This window comes from Passer domesticus, chromosome 2 (assembly GCF_036417665.1).
Source record: "Passer domesticus isolate bPasDom1 chromosome 2, bPasDom1.hap1, whole genome shotgun sequence".
NCBI classification, from domain to species: Eukaryota; Metazoa; Chordata; class Aves; order Passeriformes; family Passeridae; genus Passer; species Passer domesticus.
Window position 1 is genome coordinate 125,037,816 of NC_087475.1, and position 19,838 is coordinate 125,057,653.

The 19,838-nt window shown below is 38.3% G+C and overlaps 1 protein-coding gene and 1 long non-coding RNA gene across 7 annotated transcripts in view; one reads left to right on the forward strand and one right to left on the reverse strand.

Moving 5' to 3' along the window:
* The window catches only part of LOC135295055 (ephrin type-A receptor 3), a 174,603-nt gene that overhangs the window by 129,284 nt on the left and 25,481 nt on the right, over positions 1 to 19,838 (reverse strand). Inside the window, exon 1 of one of the 3 annotated variants that reach the window (XM_064411121.1) lies at positions 8,686 to 8,825. The exons of the other annotated variants lie outside the window; for them this stretch is intronic. The gene's annotated coding sequence lies outside the window, so the exon portion shown is untranslated. Of the gene's footprint in view, positions 1 to 8,685; positions 8,826 to 19,838 lie in introns of those variants that run through there. 3 annotated transcript variants of the gene reach the window in all.
* On the forward strand, positions 3,937 to 18,478 carry LOC135295056 (uncharacterized). 4 transcript variants are annotated; one of them, XR_010357104.1, is made up of 6 exons: positions 3,937 to 4,057; positions 4,386 to 4,557; positions 9,506 to 9,616; positions 11,106 to 11,182; positions 15,612 to 15,712; positions 16,500 to 18,046. It is a non-coding gene; the product is annotated as an uncharacterized LOC135295056 (long non-coding RNA). The 4 variants fall into 4 exon arrangements; XR_010357102.1 differs by lacking the exon at positions 3,937 to 4,057 and having other exon boundaries at positions 4,216 to 4,557; positions 16,500 to 18,478; XR_010357105.1 differs by lacking the exons at positions 3,937 to 4,057; positions 15,612 to 15,712; positions 16,500 to 18,046 and adding exons at positions 11,279 to 11,362; positions 12,551 to 12,747 and having other exon boundaries at positions 4,216 to 4,557.

Below are 19,838 nucleotides of genomic sequence, written 5' to 3' on the forward strand. Positions count from 1 at the left end.
TTATTAAACAATTACTTTTCCTGCGTCAGGCTAGGGATGAAAGAAGAACTCATGCCTAATTTAATATGAGATAAATAAACAGAAGTAACTCAACCAGGATTTTAAACAAAGATTCTTGAGGAGCAATGGCATTAGCTGATTTTCACAGTTCTATAGTGTAGTAGTAAATTGGAGATACATTGTTTTCTAAAAATTCTGTTTGTTACTTGATAAATTGTCCACACTGGGAACTACAAAAAAGCACGCCACAAAAATATGTAGTTTTACCTGTAGAAGCAAACAAACAAAACAAAAAAGAATGAAACCCCCCCCCCCAAAAAAAAAAACCAACAACCCCAAACCAAAATCAATCAACCATAAAAAACCCCAAAGAGTTAATCATACTTTTACAGCTTCCAGGTTCATTCAATTCCAGTCTTGGGTAAACAGACGTTCATTAGATAAAACAGCTGACAAATACACAAACACTTAGAAAAAAAAATCTGGTCACAGGTCATGGAAAGCCAAGGAAGAGCCCAATGTCTCTTGGAATAGGATAAATCAAATACTAAAAGGTATTGTCATATTTTAGAGAAAGATCACAAAGAACCTCAAGTTCAAATCTCATTAAATAGGTATATTTGTGTACTTACTCTGTGGGAGGTTGAGAGACATCCACAGGAACAGCTAAATTCCTCCATTAGCCCTTGCATGTAAATATGAGGCCTAAATTAAATTTTCTAGCTTACTATGGTACAGTGGAGCACAAAGTGCTTCCAGAAATGCACTACACTAATTAGTATCAGTGGCACCAATACCTTACTGCCATGGTTCAGAGAATTACCCTAAAGATAAAGAGAGTTCATTAGCTGTAATGCCAAAAGTACTTCCATGTATTACCTTTATTTCCTCAAGCTTCATTTCTTTGTCATAATGTTGGATATGAACACACTCAATAGTACTGCACTGCAAGTTTGGTATTCAAACACTCAAAATTGCCTCACTTCTACGTCCTGTGGTTAGAAAAGAAAGTTAAGCTTGCACTGCTCTCAGGAAGACACTGATTACATGCACATGAAAAGCTCAAAATGAAACCAACTGCACAGGAGAGAGGTTTGTTATTTTTTAACACAAAACACTAAATATAAATGGAAGCCTGCTGGGAATGTGCATCAGTAAATGTGTGTTTGACTCAGTTCTCTGCATTTGGGACTGCAGAAAGGGGAAAAAAAAATCAGACAAGAATTGCAGTGTTTTATTTATTTTTCTGGATTGCGGATTTCACCTCTGGATTTCCAGAGGTGAAAGTTTACTCAGAACCAGAATACAATGAGCCCCTGTATTTGCCATCCAGGTAGCCTTGCAGAAGTAACCACATGGTTTTCCAGGATGTCCTGACAATGACCTCCACAGGAATGGGTGAATCACAATGCAAAGGAGGACAGACTAACCAACCTTCCCCCTATCTCTGGTCTTTTCCTGCCCCAAGGTCAGGGACTGTTGTCAAATTATTTATGTTTCTGATAAAGACTCAATTTCAAGGCTCTGAGATAAGGCCATCACAGCCTTTCTGGGTGAGTTAAGTCTTTGAAGTCCCATAAGCCAGAGATAAAAATTACATTTTAATATACTTAGTTAGACAAACTACCACGTGTATGCAACATTCTTTCAGATCTTCAGCTTCAGTCCCTTGCTTGCTCAGGTCCAACTGAACACACTGTGAGAGTGAAGTCAGAAGCCCACAAAGAACCTGAGCTGTCAGGAATCCCTTCCATTTCTGGAATCAGAATTCTCCCCTAGAAGATGGATGGGACCTAGTGAGAAACCCAGGACATGAAAACACTTGGAATGTGCTTCAAGCCACAGGAAACAGGAAAAATCGAGCATCACTGCTGATTTATAACCCATGAAACACAGGCAGTAACACAGATTTACTGATAGGCAATGAAGTCCAGAAGTGCATTTCAGAGTTGTTTCATATTCACGTGTCCCAGAGCCAGCATCCCAACTGGGAATGTTTTGGGAAATGAGAACTCCAGCTTGAACTGAACCCACATTACAGCAGCAGAAAAAGAGATGGAGAACATAGGAAACTGATAACCATAACAAGAGAAGTTCAATTTTTGAAGTGATACTGAATGGAATTATTGCTGATGAACCTCAGTGGTGCTGCATCCAAAAGCAAAGGAGTCAGGCAAACAAATAAACAATTAAATGAACATTATCTTTGACTACACCAAGCCTCATATTCCATATACCAAAATTCCAAGTGCAAAGACTAACATTTTGTCATGAAAACAGCAATTTGTGCCCCAAACATACAAAAAATGCAAATTTGTTCATCCATTTCAATTGTCAGGAAAAACAAAAAAAAAAAAAAACCCCAACCAAACTAAGAAATCCACAACATACTTTTAAATTCACAGGAGTATTTTATGCAGGTGATGTTAAACACACACTTTATACCTAGGAGTTTTATAATTTATGCATTTAACATTCTGGAATATTCCAGTCTGCTAATTTTAGATGCAATATTTCCTACTAAATGAGAAATTGTGTTTACTGTAATTACACTGCACTTATTTCACTCTATAAATAAGAACACCTCCAATAGAAAAATAATTTTGTTGCTATTATTAATAAGGCAGCAATTATTTACTTAAATTGAATACAAAAAGTGAGTGAAAAACCTGAAAACTCATTTTTCACATGCCTAAATATAATTTAAACACATCTAACATTTCATTTAGTATATACAGAGATTTTGGAAATAAAATAATAAAATACTATTTAAATGCCTATTGATACCACAGTTTTAGAAGAAATTGCTTAGACTTAGAACTTCTGCTAAACATAATTATGTGGGAAAAGAGTCCAAGAAGTTAAAAATATAAAAACTCTTTTTAAAGAATAATAAGGCATAACTTTTTATTATAAAGGCCATACTCTATATACCACATATACTTATTTTGTATTGTAATTTCTGTCTTTAATTAAAACATTTTTGATCTCTATAAAAATGATAAATTGTTTGTATTGCTTTATCTGGAAGATTTTAGAAATGAGTTTATATTTCTCAAGATGGTCTAATACGATGTTCTGAAGCATAAATTAAAATTCACTGCTCTTAAGAAATAACCACTGTCTGGGTAAGGCAAAGTAAAACAGCACAAACAAAATACCTGGCTAAAATGCTCTCTCCCTCTATGTCTTTTTCTTGTGAAGGGTACAGAAATGTGCATCTGACCACTAAACACATGGAAAATTGAACTTGCACAGTAAGGGAAGTCATGGCCCTACACAGCTTAACTGCTGATTCTGCTCTCTCCTACTCCTCAAGTGCCCAGTCTGGCAGCTGATACAAGGAAAAATCCATCTGCATGTCAACTTGGCAAAAACACACCAAAAACAGAGCACAGGGAAACAAACAAACCAAGCAGCCTTAAATAAAGACACAGAAGTGGCTGCTGTGATCAACAATCATGAAGTGTTAATGCCAGTTCCTAGACTGGGACAGGAAGAGAGGGATGGGGAGTAGCAAAATCCTGAAGAATCACAGCCTCCTGTGCAGGTAATTGAAAAAGCAATCCTGGGAATCACTTCCAAGCACACAAAGGACAAGGAAACCGTCAGGAAGACTCAGCACAGTTTTACCCCTTTCTCCCGTGACATCACAGAGAATCTGATAAAACGTAGTAAAGTTGAGCAACAGGAAGGTGAACGGAAACTGAACAGCCATGTTCAGGAGGCTGTGATCACAAAGTCTGGCTGGAGGCACCCCAAGAGTCCAATCCTGTTCAACATCTCCATCAATGGTCTGGATGATGGGGCTGAGAGCATCCTCAGCAGTTTGCTGGTGACACAAAACTGGCAGGAGTGGCCAAAATGCCAGAGGGTCATGCTCTACTCGAGGGGACCATGACAGGCTGGAGAAATGGGCTCAGAGGAACTTCAAGAGGTTCAGCAAGCAAAGTGCCAAGTCCTAAAGTGTGGGAGGAACAACATAACCAGAACTTTTCCTTGGCAAAACTGGATTCCTGTCATTCCATCATGACCCAAACACAAGATGATCACTTTGGTAAAGAGACATCTAGAGCCAAATAATTGCTTTCTGGACTGTTTCCCCTCTGTCCTGGGGTGACTTTATGATGCTGAGTTGTATCCCCATTCATCTGTTTAACTCAGAAGTAAATTTTGCACCTTTAAGATTGGTTCTGAGAGCAAAGGTAGTGAGAAGAAGTGCAGAGTTTGTCTTCAGAAACTGCACTTGCTCCCCCACATTCCTGTGTTGTCTGCAGCATGGACAGACAGCAGGAGAGAGCTCTCCTTTGCTTTTAGTTAGTTTTAGCTAGCTGAGGCAGAGAATTTCACTGGTCTGTGGATCTTCTTTTTCTTGGAACTTTCAGCCCTGCTCTGGACTGAAAACCCAGAAAAACACCAGGAGCTCACCCCTATGGGCACCGGGCCGGGCCTGGGCCGTGGCATTTCCAGCAGCGGAGGGACTGATAACAAACAGAGCCAAACTACAGCCCACAAAGGGGACTTCCTGAGTTTGCCATCTCTTCAGAACAGCGAGAGGTTTTACTGTTTAATATTCATGTTTCATGCTTGTGAATGCTTTGTTTGTTAAATAGTTTTTTTTCCACTTCTCCAAGGAAATATTTTCCTGAACCAGTCGGGGGAGCGGCTGCTTTAATCTGCTTTCTAGAGGAACCCCTTTAGACATTTTCTCCCAAATTTGCCCTAAACCAGGACACCCCTCCCAGGATGGTATCACTCAATACACTGCAGGCAGCAAGGATCCAGCACTGCTGCTTTCCTGCATAATTCACAGCCACCTCATGGTGATTCTCAGGAGAGCCCCGAGTGTGGCACAAGCCATTTGACCGTGCAGGTGAAATTGTCCATCTCAGCAGCAGCAAAGCACAGCAAGCACAGCACAAACATCAGTGAAACAGTCCAGCCATGCAGGTGATTTAAGGTTAAATCAGTAACTCAACATCTGTGCACGCACATGGGTCACAGAGTTGCTTCTTTAAATGGAGAGGACTGCCATTGCAGCCAAGCATGAGGAAGCAGAGTGTGCCCTGAATACCTGTGCAAGGCCTTTTGTTCCTACATAAAAGCATTTTCCCAGACACCTTCTGTCATTCCTCAGACCCAATGCACATTTTCTGTTCCTGGAGCCTATACCTTAAGAGCCCTGTCTCCTCCATCAGCAGGGAAGGTATCCTCACTGCACAGCAGAACACCATCTCTGCCAACTATTTCCAGGCTATACTAAGCAGCCACTAATGTAAATAATGTTAATTCAATCATGACAGTGATGCCTTGTGAAGGCTGCCCTAGAACAGAAACTAGACAGAGCTAAAGAATAAAGCAGGGATTTATTAAAAGGCCTCCATGGATCCACCTTGGGCAGCACAAGAGCCCAGCCAGGGACACACCCAAGATGAACCAAAATGGTCACAAAAAATGCACAAGCGTTCATGGGGTCTCTCACTGTGATCAGTTCTGCTCTATTTGCATCTTGGAGTTAATTGTCCAATTACAGCTTTAGCCCCTGCAGTCCCATCCTTCTTGTTTTTCGCTCTTCAGCCCACATTGTTTCTGCTTTTGGGCCTGAGATTTGGATCATTTGTCCTTGGTCCCCAGCTAGAGAAGGATTTTGTCTCCCTACTCTGTGCAGAGAGCTCACCATCCCCTAATATGAAGCTCAAAAGTACACAGTAAAGCAGCACAGAATCTGAAAAATATAAAAGCTAAAAGCTGAGGCATGAACGGCAGTTCTGGGGTGACTGCATACGTGTGATCCAAGGAGGCACTCAAACAAACCTATGCCACAGAAACAACCTAAAATCCATGCAAGTGTTTCTGGTTTATGATCATAAAATACAGCACTAACTTAAAATTGAAGATTTAGCTGGAATTAAAATTATTTAGGATGTACTAAATTACAAATAAACTGAGATTTACACAGTAAAGGCAGATTAGCTGTGGAAAAAGGAAGAGGTCTCAGAAATATCTACCCTACAAAGTAGGTCACCTGAAGAAAAAAAAAAGTTTAATGCTCCTGAAAGTGAGGTAATGGCACTTTTTTGTAGTAGAAAAGTTCAGGAAAGTATTTTTACTGCTACCTTTATTACTTGAAAGGTGGTAGTACTGAGAAGGACCAATTCCATTGTGAAAGGCATAATAGGAACATGTAAGAATGACTCATCTCTGCCCATAAGAAGTTTTGTTTGAATGGCAGATGCTATTTTATAGCACAGATTTGAGACAGAGGGCCCCATGCCTCTCCACAGTGAATTATCACAGCAGAAAGAATAGAACATTTCTCAAAACTGAAGTTCATGTTTCATCAGACTAAACAGTATCTGTAATGTCCGGGTTTAAAATAACTGCAAACCAGAAAATTCAAGTGGACTTTTCTATAACACTCGAATACAAATGTCTGAGCACACAAATGGAGTGAGTCATCTTTTAATGACATTATTTTCTGAAAATAGCGACCTTAGCTAAGAAAAGGGCAATCAAAACTATACAGAAATTCCAGTCTTTGACTGAAGTAGTGGAGAAAAGTTGAAACAAAGTGTCATAAGAACATTTAGTGGAAAGCATTGTTGGCTTTCATTGGCTAAGAAACAAAAAACCAAAGAAGTGTGTTAGGAAAAAAATAAATTTGGCTGTCTTACACCTGGAAAGGAAAATATTAAATATGACACAATGTTAAACACCTATACAAAAAACCCTGAGATCCAGGAAGCTATAGCAGTTTAAATTACCCTGTGCAATTTTTTCATTTCACTTAACCAGAAAGTTTCAAATCCAAAATCTTACTCTGTTCCTACAGGAGTACAATACATTATTCAGCAGACATTTTAAAAAAAATTTAAATGCATTGATGCTCCTGAAAGTTGGTAACTGCTGAACACAACAAATTGTTACATAATGCAGGAAATAGGCAAATAAATATTCCCTGTGCTAATTTTGTGTCAGCCCACTCTCACTCTTCCATTTATTTTCCAATAAGGAAGAACTGGTTTCCTTAAAAGTAACTTCTTGTGGTATTCTGTTGGGTTTATCTTTGCCTTTTTTCTGCTGAGTTGCCCTTTCTCTTTAAGGGGAGGAGTGTGTGTGGGACAAGCACAACCCAGCAGCTCCCAAGTGATAGGAACCATTTGCCTTCTCCCTTGGACAGCAAAGACCCTTTAAGTTCATTCTACACAAACAGACCCCTAAGAGCCCTGCAATTATCAGTAATTTCAATCAAGTGACCAAAGGAAAGGTTGACTTGAAGAAAATGAAAGCATGGCAACCAATTAATGTGTCAAAGCAGCACACTCTGTTCTGTTAATGAAGCTTCAGGAAGGACACGAGAGTGAGTTTTGTTGTCCAGGCTTGAGGACCAGCACTGAGTTAGATTAAATAATTCCATTTCATTTCCCTGGCTGTCAACAGCACCTGAATACCTCTGCCAGTGTCCCCTCTTGCCCAGCAGGAAACTCAAAACATCTGAGGGTGGGTAACTCCAGAAGGAGCTCCTGGCACTGAACAGGAGGGAGACGATGAACAACCTGGTTTTTCTGCTTAAGGTCATATGAAAAAAACATTAAAAAACACCAAAAAAACTCAGCCCAAAAGCCCCCCCCAAAAAAAACTAAACAAAAAAAAACCCCAACCAACCAAACAAAAAAACTAAATCCAAACCAAGCCAAAAAAAAACCAACACAAAAAAAACCAAAAAAAAATCAAACCAAACCAAAATCGATTACCTAACCCTCCCCACACACCCCACACTCAGTGTGAATGTTGGAATACACAAGAAGATAACCTTTGAGGCAGTTATTATCATGCTCAGTCCATAGACTGTGGCAGATTTAGATACTAAAAATAAATAAGTTTATCCACTTCAAAGAATGTGTTGTTCTCTTCAAAAAAAAGCTTCTTATTGCGCTCTGCTTCCATCTGGGAAAAAACAGTACATTGTTCCATCTTGTTGCCTCAGAGAAATTATCATTTTCAGTTTGTTTTTATGGGAAAGGATTACACACTGCCAAAAAAATAATAACAAAAACCAATAACTCCAAATTATGTGAAAATCTACCACAAATATGTTCCCATCACAAAGAAAAAGAAATACTGTTCAAAAAACTTTTAAAAACCCCAAACATTCTTCCTATCCTTACTCGGAAGAAGAGCACTCACTTTTCTCCCTCAGAAAACATCATTTACCCTGATTAGTTTAGATCACAAAAAAAAACCAAAACAAACCAAAACAAACCACAAACAAAAAAAGAAGCCCACATTTAATATATTGAAGTGATTTGTGAAGAGTAATTTTATAGGTAAAGAGTAAATTACTCTTGTTCCTATGACCACCCAAAAATCTAGTTAGTTTTAGGACCACTGAAGAGTCTTTCCAGGCTAAATTATTTACCTATTGAAGTCTCTTAAGCTTCCCATTTCATTACATTGAAAATCCTACATTTTTCCTAAATGGCTGCAAAAGAGGAATAGTTCTCTCCCCTGAGCTCAGCATTCAGTTCTTTTCTCCAGAAAGCAAGTTAGGCCTATAGAGGTCTAAGCTCTCAAATCATTGCAGCATCACTGCTTCTAGGAGGGGAAAAACCCTCAAAATCCAAAGACAGGATACTCAAGAGCAAAACCTTAAGTTACATAAGTTCAATATTCACCAACTCTCACCTCTTTGGGTGGCAAGTGAGCCTTCTATGAACAAATGCACAGAGGCACTTGACTATGATGAAAAAATCTCTTAAATATTTCTTTTTTATGGGCTGGGACAAAGAACAGCAGAATTGAACTGCTACAAACCCAAAGCTAACTGAATAAACTGTATTTTAACAGAAGAAATGGGCACTAGACTGATGGCACTGCTCTAAAGGCAAGAAGCCACAGGACATACGTGGGAAATCTGGTTAGGATGTCAATCTAGGGAAAATAAAAATCACTTATTTCTGCCACTTCTGGAACAGGCTTTATGATTCTGTGCAGCTTGAACAACTTACAAGAGCTTACAACCTATTTTTTTAAGTTATTTTACTCCTTTCAGTTTGGAAAAGGGGCATTCCTCCAGTGCTCCAACAATTACATCATTTAAAAATTACTGCAGTATCAGCAAACACCTTCAGCTACCAGGAAACATTGCTCTTGCCCCATCTCCCATGGAACATCCAGCAGAAATGGGAAGCAGGGACAAATCAAGGGGCTGGGTTTACCCTACAGGTCAAAAGCTCTTGACATTGTGGAAAACAAATGTTAGACTGACTCCAGAGCTACAAACTCTTCACTGAAAAGTTTGGAGTACCTACTGAAAGAAACCATCCCTGCCAGATGCTCAAAAAATAAAATAAAAAAAAAAATAGGAATTAAGAAAATAACATCATTTGCCACAAAGCTGCTGAAACTGAGTGGTGTTTGAGGTGCGGAAATCCACCTGTGCTCCAGAGTGCACAGACATGGTGATACCACCTAATTCAGTGACTAAACTTCTTCTTTCCCACAGGACCCTTGAGCTCTACACGAGTGGGACATCCTCGTGAATGGCAAGATCTGCTCTGGATTCTGATATTCTGAAGAGGGAGTTGGAAAATTTTACTCCAGATTCTGGCCACAGGTGAAGGTTCCCCTTGATTTTGTAGAGTGGAATGCAGCATCCTCTTAGCTCTCTCTTAGGACAGCTGTTCTGCAGAGAGAACACCTGGGTCAGCTGCAGGAGCTCAGCAGTCGTGGGAAAAGGCAGAATCCAGAATGAAGAACACAACAAGAAAGGCTCTGAGCAGCCTGACTGTGACAGCAACTCAAGACACTCTGAATTGCTCAGGCTTTCATTCATTTCACCTTTTACTTCTGGCATCTCTGGCATTTAAGATAAAAATAACCCATGCCACGTAAATATTTTGTCTGAGTGAACAAGGTGCATAGGCAGTGAGGCAGCAGTTAATACTTGAATTTACTTTTATTTAAGTTTCGGGACTAAAGGCTCTGAACACACAGTTATTCCCCATGTTTTCTTTCCCCAGCCTCATCCCACATCAACACCAAGCAGAAAATCCAGAGACCACTGAGATGAAACAACAAACAAACAAAAAGTGATTTTAGGTGATTTAGACACAGCACTCAGAGATGTTTACAAAAAAAAAAGTATCTGATCATGCAAACTTATTATCACAGCAAAACTTCTCTTAGGAACAGAGGTTTTATTTGGATGGGCTAAAAACTCCTCTAGACCCATATTCTGCCAAGGCATCCTCAACCTAATAAGAGTTCACTGCCCAAAGAGGTCTAAGTTTCTGGTGCAATATTAGGATTGGCATTGGAAAAATCACTAGAAAAACATTAATTACATGTAGAAGCAGAAGGTTAAAGACCAGCTAGAAGTTGGAAAACTTATTACAGGCATTCTATTGAAGTTTACACAGAGTTTAAGGTCCAATCAAATGCATAAAATGCCTGTCACCAAGAAACTCCTTTAAAACACACCACGTGCAGCAGCAGTTGACAAGCTCAAAAATTTAAATCCTCATTGTAACAATTTTCCTTAAAGCATACGCAGAAGTGAATAAACAGATCAACTCTCAGGCTGTCAGATCTCCTCTAAATTTATACCTTGCATTTCAGTTTGAAAAGTCTTTCTTTAGAGCCACATTTGTCACAGAGAACTTTACTCACAATGTTGTAATTTCAAGGTTGTGAGTAGAAGCCAAATAATCTCTAGATTGAGAGACTGCTGCTCACACAGCTCAGGCACAGAGTCACTGACCTGAGCACTGCAGAGCTGAGCACCTTGCAACCTGTTTTAATCAGTTCATTAGGAACAAATTCAAAACTACTAAACATTTGTTCACTAGTCCAACAAGATAAAAATGTATGGAAGTCCAGAAGACAGGAGCATATTAATTAAAATTAACATTTTCCCTTTTCATTAAACACCTCTAATTTCAAAAGAGCCTCACATCCACCTGCACCTAAACCCATATAAATTGAATTACATAGATAGAAATGAGCGTTCAAGCCAGAGAAAGAAAACACCTCTGAGGACCTCAGAAGCATTAACTAAGCTATAATGCAAGGATCTGAACCAAATCTTTCTGTTTCTGCTCTAGCTTTGCTCTGATAATGATACACAGCTGTATTTACGCTGCTGAATATTGACATCAAATGTGCCTGCAACTTGTGTGAGGTAAGCAATGCATCTTGCTGGTTTAACATTAACTTTTGGCTCTGCTGACCTGATCTTTCAAAATGCTCCACCTTAATTCCCCCTTCATTTTCCCAGCCCTGAATAGCTGCACACACAGCGTGCAGACCTGTTTCGTGTTCGCAGCGCTGGAATTCCTCGCTGCACTTTGATCACGGCCCAGTGAGTGGTAATTTTCTATGTTGAACATGTCAGTCTAAAAAAAAAAAAAAAACCCAAAACCAACAAGAACAAACTGTTCCCAGTCTCAGAAATCTAAAAACAAAAAATCCACAGTTGCCAAAGTTATCTGCTTCTTATCAAGATCCGTGTTTGGCACCAGATGCATTTGATTCATTCATCATTGTCACTGCACTAGCACACTAATTATTTCAAATTGTTTCCTCAGGCAGAGGTCTAGGACAAATGCAAGCAAGCCAAAAATAGCAGTTATGAATAATTATGCATCATTTACCTCAAGGCCTGGGCCAGGCTATCATTAAAACTTCTTCTTGCCACCTGTGATCCCGACTAATTGTGGACTTTAAATTAGTTCAAGATTACTTTTTTTTTCCTAACACAATGCCCACATTTAACCTACCTATTAAAAGTTTTCTGATGCTTTAAAAACTCCCAATAAAATGTCAACAAGGTTCCTTCTTTTTTAACAATGCCTTTGTATTTCACAGCCTGACAACAAGTTTGCTAACAGGAAAAACTTCAGAGACAAGGTCAGCAACCTCACTTTAAGAGACTGCTGGAAAAGGTTCTTAGAAAAGCACAATTCCTCAACCTCAAAGTAAATCCTGATGCTCCAAAACTAAAGCTTTTTCAGTCCCTAAAACTTTCCCTATTAACAGTTCTGACTCCTTCTTAAGGCAAGGAGAGAACTTTGACAACACTGACTTTTCTAACAACAAGCAGAATAAACTGATAAAACACTTGCTCCCCCAAATTCAGAAGTGTCTGTTTAATTTTACAGATAGCAAACTCATTAATTCCAGTAGGATCCAAAATGTAGATGCTTTTGCAGAACCAGAGCCTTGTTCCATTCATTGTAATGAATGTACCTCCCGTGCTCTTGTGCTGCTTTAACTATTCAAATTGCAGGTTTAAAATAGAAACAGCTAAAAAAAAAAGGAAAACCCACCCTAAGATTTCCAATGGAAGAAACATGAATCTCATTTTAAAAAAGTGTATGTACCACTGATAATTCCTAAGCACTCTCCACTTTGGGAACACAGCACATTGGTGCATTTTGAGACAACAGAAAATGTGTAACAGTAGCCAGAGATATTAATAAAAAATTACAATTTTTTAAAATTTGCAATTACAAATCATGAAAAACCATCTACAATTTCCTCCATTCAGGCACCCAAACATCAGACCTCTCAGGGACAAAAATATTCCACTGCTCAGCAAACAGTGCAAGACATGAAGGAGCCAGACCAGCCAAGATCTGAACCCTTTGGAGCTAAGGATATGTTTATGTGATCTTTTGTGACTTTCCTTAAGCAAAACAATAAAAAATATCAGAGCAGAGATTAAAAAAAAGGAAAAGAAAAAAATTAAAATGTAAGATGTTATTAAAAAGAAAACACACAGGAAAAGATGAAGTCAAGCTGTCTTCTGGATAGCTTCTTAAAACATTAGTCTCAAAATAGCTCTGCTATTAAAATCAGATTTCTTAAAATATTAATGAATTACACGCAGTGTGATCAGCTCTAAAGCTGGCACACGCAATTCTGCACCAGCACCAGACTTCTGGCAGAAGACAAAGGAAGCCAACACGTCCTAAATTGGTGTTTACTAAGTTTTCTAAACAGGAGAAGAAAAAAATGACAGCAATTTCTCAATTCTGTGTCCAGCTTCCTTGTGGTCAGTTCACTGTTATGGACCTTCCACCACTGAAGTTTGTTATTTACCAATCTGCTTGTGTTTGTTCTGAGGAGTAAGGAAGTGCTTTGCAATTTGTAGAATATTTATCTCCAGAATAGACATCTCTAGTATAGATATCTCCAGAATAGATATCTCCAGGTCCTTCAAGACTGAATTAATACAACCATGGAGGACTAAGTTCTGGAATTCAAGTGACCTCTTCACCTTCTATTTTCCACAAGGAGAAAAAGGCATAAACTCATCTTTCAGCTCTTTTCTGTCCATCACACATGCCTCCTATGTGAGGTATAGACTGCTAAATGCTCTTCAGAGCAGAAGTATTTTTATTATGAACAACTCAAAAGCTTTGTTATGAGCAGTTTTCACAACAACTAAAATTAATACGTAAACAACATCCAGATATTGCTTAGAAACTAATGAAATCTTACCACAAAACAAATTAATATAATGGATTCTACTACAAACTGCACTATAACATCACAGGCATCTTAAATAAACATCTCTCAGTAAGTTTCATCAAAATAAACACACTCATTTTTCCAACTACAATCACAGTGATGCTGTTGCATTATTTTTCTTCCACATGCCTCTACTTTTTTTTCCAGACAATGCTGCACTCAAGCAGCTTTATTTCACATCTCCTCCATGTTACACCCTCAAATTACTTGTCATAAAACATCTGCTTTGAGCAAAACAGCATCTAGGGGAAAAAAAAAAAGATAAAATCCTATTCACTGGAAAGAGGATAAAACCCACAGGACAATGTAGTATCAGGTATTTATGAGAAAGTGGAACAAATTCAGAGATGCTGTGAGCCATGGTGTCAATTACACACAGCGAAACACACATAATTCAGGGTGAAAAGAAACAAATAAGCAGGCTACCCCTTCACCCCACCCGGCTGTTTTATTTCATAGCAGCACAGCAGACGGAGATTCTCTTTCCTAGCATTCCCATTCTGCAGGGCTCTGCTGCCTCCATGAACCGTGACCCAAGGTAGCTCCAGAGTGCCCAGGAGGGGTCTGGGGGAGTTTATCCTGTGCAGGAAGCACAGGGCCAGGAGAACACTCAGCAAAGGGACAAAACCCCACACAAATGCAAAATTTGTCAGTGTTTGACCTTCAACTGTTTGGGGTTTTTTATCTGTGAGCTAATTTTCCATTCTCATTTTTCCCCATCCACGCTGCAATTCCTGACTACAGTAAATCTCTCCTTTTTTTTGGAATGTATAATCTCTTTTAATATCCTGTGCTCTCTTATCACGCTGCAGCCCTTCCCTGTAATATATTGTCCATAAATTTTTCAAATGATATGAACTTCACCAGCTATGGAAATGATTGAAATACAACAGTAACTATATTGTTCTGTCAAAAATATTCTAGGGAGGCTCACACTTGTTCTTGACACAGAAGTAACATCTGGGTCATGCAAATTTAAAAACAGAATAAAATTACTTCACTCCCAAACTCTAAGTCATAAAAGACACAACACCAAAGATGATTCTTTGTCTGATTTCTTCTGATTTATGATATACATTGACTTGATCATTAAAGGAGGTGCATAAGCAATTCAAGTCAAATATGTGTAATTAAAATGCTAAAACTCAAAAATGTTATGTGACATTGTTACTGCTGAAAAATATAACAGCCATAAACACATCATGGGGATGGCCTATAGATCCTATGCCACAAGTAAGAATGAAAGTTAAATTAGGTTTTGTTAAGGTGTTACATAATAACATTTTAAAAAACACAGTAGTCCTCCATGTTAAAATGCAGTTCTTTCTAAAATGGCCCAGCTCACTGACTGAAACGTTTAATTTTTGCTCCTTTTTCCATCTCTTTCCTCAGATAATTCCATCACAAACAATTGTGTTTGTTAAACTGAAACTCTGGTTTGGGTCAATTCCAGCTACACTTCCAGCTGCTAAAGTAGTGTGGTGCCTTTTGAAAATTGCAACTTATTTTTCATGTCCCCAACTTCCACCTGTCCCAGTATTCCATTCTATGCAAAACCTATGACACACTCTTATGCAAAGCAGGCTGATAACCCAAATTTGTCACAAAAACTTAGATATGTGGATTTTTTGCTGCAAGTTACCCTTTTGAGAGACCTTTGGAGAGGTCTAATGACATATCTTACACAAAACTCTACTGCAAATGTAGGTCAAACACCCTCTTAAATTTCCTATGCCTACAAGCACAAAAAGCCAGAGGTAATATCAAACTGCCATCAGTATTAATGTCCAAATGCTTTCCAAGTTCCAAAGTTTATGCAATAAACTGCATTTATGTGGTTTGATGACTTTACAAAGAAGCTGTTTGAAATTATTCAGAGTTGTGGAGTAAAGGCAATAGAGTTTAAAGAAGACATAGGAAAAATTAAATGGTAGCAGGTAGCAGGTAGAGGAAATTATCACCTAGACTTTGCATACCCAGTAAAAACTGTTCTACCTGTAGCCATCCATTAAATCTTATTTTGTTAAGAAAACTATGAAAGCAAGAGATTTAATGAAGACTTAATTTCTTAAAAGGACGAAATTGGTCCAGGCCAAATCGCCCCATGCCAGTGAAGCCAAATGAGTTGCTCAAAACAGAAAGACTGGAATGTTCATTTCTTCACATTAATGAAAAGGTAGGAAGTAGAGAAATAAAGAATAACCTTGAAGAGCAATAAGAAAATAATCAAGTTCTGTAAGGCAGATATCAACATTGCACGTTGTCAATACACTGCAGTACAAAATCAATGTCTATCAAATTAATTTCTTATTCGCTCTTGTACCATCAATCACAAGGAACTTGATATCAATACAATGATCTGGTCTATAGCCTTCATTTGAATTAAACTGAATTCTTTTAATACTGGCTGCTTTCTTTGGGAATAGCAAGACTTCTTTGATTTGTGAGGGGTTGGGGTTTCTTTATCTTCCAGTAAAATAAAAATTTGATTTCCACAAGTGTTTATGTACATTGCATTTGGCTGCTCTGATATACTAGCAGCAGAAGTTCTAGTTTAATAAATACAATGAATATATTTCTTTTGGATGAGTCTTTTGAAATTGTCATGCAAACACTGAAAACTACCAACTTGTTGAAGAAAAGACAAGATTTGTACAGAAGAACTGATAAAAAACCTTGAACAGTCAGGACCTAATGCAACGCACAGGCTATGAAATATGTTTTTATGCACTGCATACAGTATTAAATGCATATAAATTTGTAGAACTTTTTGATTTTCAACTTCTTTATCAGGCAAGAGTGAGTGTGTGCATGACTATAAAGATATTTGCATTCATAGAAAAAAAAGACCACAGAGAAACTTCTACTCTTTGTCCCTAAAACTGTAAGCAAAGAACTATTAGAATTTTGCTTTATACTGTCATATCTTTGACCAGGACTCTGTATTTATTTTACCCATTAAGGTATCTGCTGAATCGTGGAAAAAGAGACTTAAAAAAGAAAAATAGAAAAGAAAAATGGAGAAATGCTGCCGTGGAAGGAGTCACTGCTTCAGGAACACACAGCCCTCTGGACCATGCTTCCCTACAGACCCCAGAGCAGGAAGCAAACATGGATTCTCTTCGTAGTTTAATAAGCAAGAGGACAAAAATAACCTGTAACCTATGCATGTCTCTTTCTCAGTTTGCATCTTGTCCATACATGATTTGGTATTTTAAAGATTTCACCCTTAATTTTTCTTTTCTTCTCCTTCTTCCTGAATTTCCTCTTCGTCACTCCCTCAAGTTTCACCTTCTTTTGCTCCTTTTTAAAATGTATTATGTTGTGATCTCCTGTTTTCCCCTCTATCCCTGTTCATTTCAGTCCACAAAATGTCAAGAGGCACCAAAAAACCTAATTCTAAACTATTCTCTGTCAGTTATCCCAATACCATCTTTCTTGCATTATTCTTTGTTTACACATTTCTAGAGATTTGCGGACACTGAAACAATGTTTTTAACCTAATTTTGGTTTTATGCAAACTCCACATTAATCAAATTATTCTGGGTTACTTCTAAGATTCTTCACTTTTTCTTCTTTTTATTTGCCCATTCTCTCTCAGAAAATACAATATATCTTTAGTATTTATTTGGACCTTTTGGCATTCTTACTTTGTTATCATTTTAATAATGCCATTAACCATTCCATAACCTTTCCAGTTGCCCAGAATACCATATTCATTGCTCACACCAGCCATCAGTGGTTACTTATTACAATTCTGCATTCATTCTGTCTTCACAACAAATGCATTTACAATCACATTGAACCAATGATTCCTCTTCAGAGACTCACTCCACCTCTGTCCTTTCCACCCATGACTTTGTTCCACAATGTCTGGCACAGAATATGATGCCAAAATGTAATTTATATTCATTTTGGTTCATGCATTTACAAAACATTACTCACCTTTAGAAAAAAAAAAAAAACCAAACCACAAAACCTTTACATTAACTCATCTCTTTGTTATTTTCAGTGCAGGAGCATTACCTACGTGAAGTCATATTTTATTCTTAGCTACAATGGAAATTCAGCATAATTCCAATGCCTGAATATGAACAGGCATAGAAAAACAGAAATAGAACCCTGCCAAAAGTTACTAAATGAACTTGATTCCTAAATACAACACATTGCAAGTGGCCATGACAAAACCTGTTTACTTTTGGTCACAGCACTGCCTTGAACTCAACTAGGGAAGCAGGTTAAACAAACCTACACCACATTTGGCCAGTGTTTGTAAACACCTCTACCATGCACCAGTTAAAAGGCATATGGTTTTAAAAAGTTCACTTGCAAACATTTCAGAGGCAATTAAATATACATTTTATGTTAAATATAAAGTAGGGTGGCAGATAGAACCCTGCAAAATGTTCGTACATCAGTATTACAAGAACCCATGAGCCTTCAGTTCAGATGCTTGCTCCACTGTTGAATCCTCCTTATTTTTCAAAGGACATAAACACAAAAAATTACACATTTAATGCAAATTATATACCTAACAACAGATTATATTCCTCTTTTTCACCTTCTATATAGTAACCTGCCATTCTTCAGATTAAAACACAGCTCTGAGTCAAGTAAAACTTGTATTTTCTTTGGTCTGTCTTCAAAGTCACCACATTTCAGCCTGTATAACACAAATTGCAGACCCTTCACTTTGTGTCTCTATTAATAGTGGTTTACCCCAGTAAATCAGCTCTATGGGTTTAATGCTGCCCTCCACCTTCTAAATCAAGACATTGCAATAGTGCAGTCACATGCAACAACTGAATTTTCAAAATGTAGCACGCAGTATATGCTAGTTTTCCAAAAAATCTTAAGAACACCAACATTCAACATCTACTGTTTTCAGAATGTTTTCCATTCTCTCAGCTTTTGCTTCCATTTTCTCTATCAATACAAAAATCCCAAACTCTTCAGGAAGTCAGTGGTGTAGCCCACAATGCACTCTCTGCTTGCTGCAGCACACAGCAGACAACGCACAATTTTCTCTTAAAATACTATTTAAATTAAAAATGTGACAGTGCTGATGTTCAATGCAGATCTGGTTCGTTCCCAGATCTGCCCAACCCACCACACCCTCTGTGGTTTAATACCAACACCTGCCTTTAGTATTTTTAGATACTCCAGTTAGTTCCAGACTACAGGAGTAACAATTCAGGACTGCTGTGGTTCTGGCAAATCAACCCCGTGGTAAAGTTTCCACCTGGGCTGCACATTTATTTTGTGCATTACCTCACCACCTCTGCCTGTCCTTCATCCACACAGCACTTTTCTACAAGATCTGATTAACATTCACCCTCTGGATGTTTTCATTGTAAGAGGATGTTCTAATCTGAAAACCATTTACTTCTGAATACACACCGCTGAATTACGGTGCCATCAGCAGAAGTGCAGCTCAGCCTCTCCTCTAAACATTTCTTCAGGCTAAAACACTTCTACAGAAGTGCTCTGCAGTTCAAACATTTATTACCAGGTTTCAAAGTAAAATTAAATTACCATCACAGATACATTATGTTTATTAATAAAGTGTCACAGAAATATTAGTGAAAGTTAAACAGGTAACACAAGGATATCAGGGAACATAAACGCTCAAGTTCCAGTAGCAGTGTTTGCTTTGCCAGCTTACACATCCCATAAGTCTGATGGAATGCACTCAACATGATGTATCAAACTACACAGGCAGAAAGAAATTTAACTTCTGAAGCTCTGGTTGGGATTTTAATTCTTGTGAAAAGAAGAAAACTGAGAATCCTGTTTGTTTGGACTCCAAGTGTTTACAGAGGTGCACAAAGGTGCAGTTTTGAACAGGTAACAAGCACAAACGTCACTGAATCCATCTCTGAAATATGAACTCAAGAGTCTCAGGGAAACCCGGTGTTAACCCAAGCTCTCTCCCTCTCAAAGAAGCCACAGGGTCCTGTCTTTTCTCTGGAACATGAAGGTTGTTGTGGCATCTTTATTCCCTCCTGTCACACGGGAAAGAAGCTCCAAGCCTTGCAGATGGAAGGGAGCAGAAACAGCTCCATAAGCAATCTAAACCCAGGTTGCTTTCTGGAGATCTCACTCCACTCTTGGATTCTTCACTCACCCTCACACCTGACAAGTCTGCACACAGAGCTGAATGTTCAATGTCACTATTCCCAAAGCTCTCACCTTCAGTTCAGCTGCCATTATTTCCTCAGTTTGTTGGGTTTTTTATTCTGTTTACCCACAGAAAATGTTTGGGTTTTTTAAACAAACAAAACCCCCACAAACAACAATCC